This window comes from Gossypium hirsutum, chromosome D12 (genome assembly GCF_007990345.1).
Source record: "Gossypium hirsutum isolate 1008001.06 chromosome D12, Gossypium_hirsutum_v2.1, whole genome shotgun sequence".
Classification (NCBI taxonomy): domain Eukaryota; kingdom Viridiplantae; phylum Streptophyta; class Magnoliopsida; order Malvales; family Malvaceae; genus Gossypium; species Gossypium hirsutum.
Genome location: NC_053448.1, coordinates 13,297,008 through 13,303,569, shown reverse-complemented (window position 1 = coordinate 13,303,569; position 6,562 = coordinate 13,297,008).

The following is a 6,562-nucleotide window of genomic DNA, read 5'->3' as shown; positions in this document are numbered from 1 at the left end:
AAGTATTTTATTCATCCAACCTTTTATTCTCTCCCCCTAATGTTGGGAATGTTGTTTCATCAAAGTGGCAATCAACAAATCATACAGTGACTAAATCTCCAGTTAATGGTTCAACATACTTAATAATAGAATGAATATATTCCCAACCTCCTTTGAGGACCTATCTTCGTGCGTTGTGGTGGAGCTATTGAAACATATACTGCATATCCAAAAATTTTAAGATGGGAAATATTTGGCTCTTGACCAAAAGCCAATTGTAATAGGGAGTATTTATTATAATTTGTTGATTTGATGCATATAAGTGCTGTTGCATGCTAAATAACATATCCCCAAGCTATAATAGGAAGTTTTGTTCTCATAAGTAATGACCTAGTTATTAGTTGGAGGCGTTTGATAAATGGTTCAAATAAATTATTTTATGTGTGAACATGAGCTGCAAGATGTTCAAATTTTATTCCAATTGACATACAATAAGTATTGAAAGCTTGGGATGTAAACTCACTAGCATTAGTAAGATGAGTTGTTTTAATTGCATAATATGAAATTAATCATTTAAACAAGCAATCTCGCAAATGACAGGTTGCGAGTTGATAACATATGATTATTTTGTAGATGCATTTACCAAAACCATATTATGTCAAAACCATCCATATGGTAGATGAATAAGCCCATATTTATTTTAGAAATGTAAGACATTAAATCTCAAATTTAGCTAGTGAGTTTTTAATAACCAATTATCATTGAAAACAAGCAACACGTGAGAATTCTTTAAATTAAAGAAACTTATGGTTCTTTAACGAATATCCAAATGAATCCTTAATTAATTTTCACATCATATATGATCTAGAATGGTTTAACTGGTCATACCAAGTAGTAAATGTATTTGTATTAGTAAACTTCTGGTTTACTTAATATGCTTTTCAATTGTACTAATAATGTCAATATAAATTTTGACAATTGATAATTTTATTATCATTCCTTTTACTTTGTATCCACATATAACTAGTATTTTGACATTTACTTCTGGAAATATCTAAATCAATGTGAAGTCCATAATGTCATTAACTTAATAAAATAAATATAATTTGCAAACAATTATATGAAATATTCACTTCAGGAATATGCCAAAATTTTCAAATGTCCAAATTTACTTTAATCAAAAGTGATTATAAAATGTTTATTGCAGACATTCACTTCAACGAATGTGCAAAAAATAATTCAGACAATAATGTAAACATATATCATATTTCTTACCAATAAGATCATATAGATATCATCCACTTCAAGGAATGATAAATTAATATAAATCATTGATCATTCTATTCTAAAAATGAACATTTAGCAACATTTCAAATAATCCATCTTATTTATTTTCCAATAATGGCAATAGGTTCCATTTTCACATTTGTTATTTGTTTCTATATTCACTTTGGGGAATGGAGTAGAATCAGTGGAATGAATAACTCGTTATTTTGTTTAGCTATAAGAATGCATGAGATAAATTTATAATACTTTTAAAATCCTTTTTATAAGAGTTTTGCATCATCAATTAACTAGAAAGAAATAGTCAAGTCACGCATGGAGTTTATTGTAAACTAAATGTATGGATAAAATAGACATCTAAAATATCAAACTTGATATAATGCTAGTGCTAGAAAAATAAATTCATAAACCATTGTAGACATGTATGAAGTTTACTTAAAAATAATGCATTTCATGTTCACTAAAACCTTTCCATTTATAATTTATCATATCATTTCTCTAAATAATTATCAAATGGAATAACATAAAGCATATGAACTACCTTTGACAACTCTAAAAAAGTAACAAGTTTCTTAGGGTTTGTTAGCTCGAAAGGATCAACTCGAGATCAACGATAGGGAGGTTGAATCGGCCTTTGAGATGTTGTGGTGGAAGCAATAAAGATTGTGCAACAAAGAACACAAGGATTTATAGTGGTTCAACCCCAATTGCCTACTCCACTACCTTAGCTTTCCACAACTAAGGATTTTCTCCAAATTCACTAATTTGGCAACCTTTGAGGATAAAATTTAACCTTACAGTCTCTCTTAAGACTTATACCCCAAAATCTTAAGATACAACTCCCTTGAGGTTTCTACCTAAATATTAAGAATAAACCCTCTCTCAAAGAGAAACAAATAAGCAAATAAAGAAACAATCCTTACAAGATCAGGATGTTTGCCAATTAAACATTAAGACAAAGAAGAACACTTGAGCTAAATGAATATAATGAAAGCTCACAAGTGTTTACAAGAAAAGGTATGAAACAATTAAGCTCTAGGTTGTTTTGATTGATCTTTAAGCTTTGCACATTGCTCTTCTTATTGCTAGACCTTTGGAAGATAGTATTTATACCCTTTAATTTATTTCCAACCATTGTGGTTGTTGTAGAAGTGAATGTAGCCGTTGGGGATGAAATACCAGGTCATTAACTACACTTGCAACAATGAGTGTCGATACCTACTAAAAGGGTATCGATATTTTTTGTAATTAATGTAAATTTCAGTGACCGTTGGAGCAAGAATATCGATACCTTAGGAAATATATCGATACCTTAAGAAAAGCATCGATACCAGATCGATACCTACCAGGGTTTGAGAGAAATAGAATGTTAGTTTGGTATCGATTATCAGAGGAGTATCGATATCTTGTAAATTATCGATACTTAGACAAAAAGTATTGATACTTTTTGTCCTAGAGCAATTCTAACTTGTTTGAAAATGGTTAAAACATATTTGAAAATGTTTGACTCAATTGAAACCATTTCAACTTTATTTTATCAAATTGCTCAACTTTACTTTTATTCAAAAACACTTTAATTTGTTATATCAAAACATATTATCCAACAAGGCTTAGTTTAACAGGGTTGTATAGTAGGAAAAATATAAGTCGTTTACAAAATTAAACCACACGAGTTTTTCTTTTATGCTTCTTATCAAACAATAATTGATTAATAAAAACGAGGTCCGTAGAAATGCCAATGGCCAAATTAATATAATAATTTTCATTTTTAAATTTATGAAAATGTTTCCAACAAAAATAATTCAAGAATTAAAAATGATAAAGATTAAACTTGAAATTCTATATTAGAATCAACCCAAAAATGAATTTAGACATTCCTCAAAATTGTCTTTAAAATGACTTTAAATAAACATGTTTGATGTGAAATAATATTTGATTGTTTGGGGTGAAAGAATCTTGATTTTATTAATATATGTAATAACTTCAATCATTGTTGATTAAGAGAATTTTAAACAATATCAAAGTCCAAAAACATATGATGTCTAGAATTTAGAAAACTTATATATATATTGAAACCATCATATAAACATATAAAACAACTAGTTTAAAGATGACTAAGTTTCGATATAACGTCACATATTATGATGAGCCTTAGGCCTTGATTAATAAAAATGATTGAGAATGTTATGAATCGTGATTTAAAAATCTATCAATTTATAACATTAAAACTAATCTATCACCATTCATATATAATTACCAAGCAATTATCAAATAACATATATTAAAAAAAAACAATTTTTTATGAACAAAAGTCTAGGTACATATAAGCATGTGAAGTGATAAACATATAAGCATGTGAAGTGATAAGTAAATTTGCCTAAATTTATTTTCTTCTATGAAAGTTATAGCAACTTTCTTGTTCAACATTGAGTCGATGTTAAATCTTTCACCATTTGTCATTTATAGTTCAATGGGAGTTTTATGAATACTTATATATAGTCGCAATAACGTAAACCTCACTATGAGCTTGTAGAGGCTCGTGCTGATAACATGTTGGCGGAGAAAACTTAAAAGAACAATAGCAATAAGTAAAAGGTAAATGAAAAAAATGAGAGAATTTTCATATTAAACTTTCACTTACAAGGTGCTTTATTTATAAGCTCCTTTGCATTCAATCAATAAATGTAAATTAAGCGTTCTTAATTACTTCATTGAAACATCTCATGGTCATAAATGAACCAGACAATTTTATCTCATCAATTTAATAAGGGTTTAAAGGGATTATAGGCATCCATTATTAATGTATATAGAACAATAAACGTTTTTTACCGTATTTAGTATGGGTTTCTTTTGGAAAAAGAAAGTAATAAAAGCCTTATGCGTTTCTTTTGGCAAAAGCAAGATAATAAAAATGTTAAATTTTGCTATTAGTCCCTGTACTTAGCAAAATTTGTAGTCCTTGTACTTTTATTTGATTAGTTTTAGTCTTTAATTTTCGAATTGGTAAATTTTAGTCTCTGTACTTTTTAAATTTTAAAAATTTTGTCCTGGCTCAAAAAATAATAATTAAATTCGTTTGGTTAAATTCAATTATTAGTCTTGTACTATGCATACAATTATAGATTTAGTCCATTTTCTCCAATCGGATCATTCCAAGTCCCTATACTTTCTAAATTTTCAAAATTTTAGTCTTAACACAAATGACAACTGGTAATCCATTAACTGAATTTTTAGTGAGTAATATATAGAAATAATAAACTGGCATAACATTATTCATATGATAATATGTTTGGCGCATCATATTTTGGAAATAGCAAAATTTTACTTAATGTATTTAACAATTATTTTCTGGTGAGGACTAAAACTTTAATATTTAGAAATTACAGAGACTAAAAATGACCGAATATAAGTATAGATATTAAATCTACAACTTTTGCTAAGCATAGGGACTAATAACAGAATTTATCCTGATAAAAACTTATTAGTTGGTAGTTTTGCTGTAGGCTCCCAAAAGGAAAAGGTTTTAATCAAACCAACTGATTAAAAATTAATACTGAAATTGTTAATGTGATATCAACATTTCTAATGTGATACCATTGTTTTTTTTTAACTTTCTAATGACAAGACCAAATTTTTTATCGATACAAAAATTTTTAACGCGATATCACTATTTCTAATCAATACCAAATTTTTAACTGATGCCAAAATTTTTAACGAGATACCAATATTTCTAATGTGATACCAATATTTTTAACATGATACTAAAATTTTTAACCGACACCAAAATAGCTAATGTGATACCAAAATTTCTAGGCTTAATTGCAAAATTGTGTTCACTTTTTTTCAATTTCTCCCTAATTCTTTTTTGTTGAATTTCACTCTTATTGTTGCATTATTTTGGCATAAGGCACGTGTATTTAATTGTTGAGTATTTAATTGTTGATGCAACATTATGTTGGCATATGCCACGTCAACAAATCATTTAAAAATAATAAAATTATAAATTATAAATAAAATAAATAAAAGTTTAAAATATAAAATTTATAAAAATTTCAATAAAATTTTTAAAAAATAAATTCTCAAAAAAAATCTAGAGAAATTTTGTAGACAATTAAAAAAAATTAAAAATGAAAAGAAAATTATATATATATATAAAAAGAACCCAAATCTCCACTTTAATTTCCATTGTACTCCATGCAACCTAGATTTCTACACTTTTGTGATAAGATTAACACTTTATTTTTTTTCCTTTTTCTTTTTGATAAACAAATTAGTTATTCAAATGATTATTACATATTTAATTACAAACACAAATTTGGGTACAATGACCAACATTACTAACACTATATTGGAGAATTAAGCAACATTTATGACATTGAATTCCAGACTACCAAAAAGAACGCAAACAATAAGTAATGAACAAGTATAACTTGTTTCATGCTAAATACAATTTCTTTTTCTTTTTTCTTTTTGTTTTCTATTGGAAATTTTGATTGTGTGTTTCTATTGTTCCTTGTCCTATTCAGACAACAGTTAGAATAAAAAGGTTTGAATAGTCAAATTATATCTTGTTTTGCTAGCATTTTTTACTTGAATACAAATAATATAGGTTATTACGTTGAGCTGCGAATAGAGGATGTCTTGGACATGTTTTTATGAACAAGGAAAGTAGATTTAAAAGAGTTCAAGTTCTTATCCAACTGTGGCAGCAATTTTGAAGGGATTAGAAGTTCAACTTTGACTAGGATTCCTTGTTACCTTAAAGGATAGGTTGTTGATTAGATTTACTTCTAGTAGGAGACTTGTTTTCCAATGAGCTAATCAAGATTTACTTAAAGTAGGATTGAACTTGTTGAAAATGTTTACCTATCCTAGTTTGACTTAAAGGTGAAGTAATTTGAAGCCTATTTATAGGTTGTTGATTTCACATAGTTGGGTGTGTTTTTTGTGGGTGTTTTTCTCTAGATTTTGAGAGCTAATTATTGTGTATTCAGACACATTTTTCTTAGATATTTATTGGAGAGTTATATCATTTTTATTGTAAGGTTTCTGGGGAGAGTTTTTTTTGTAACAATTTAGGTTTGACTTTAGGGTTGTAATTATCCATTGTGGAAGGGTGGATTGGGCTTAATCCAATAGTTGTATAAGATAAATTGTTGAATAAAATAAATTTTTGAGCGAGGCTTTGCCGATGTAAGATTGGTGCAATCCACTATGTTAACAAATATCATATGTTGATTTTTTGCCTTGCCAATAGTTGTACTGGATAAAACGTACGATTTTGCACAAAGTATTTAAC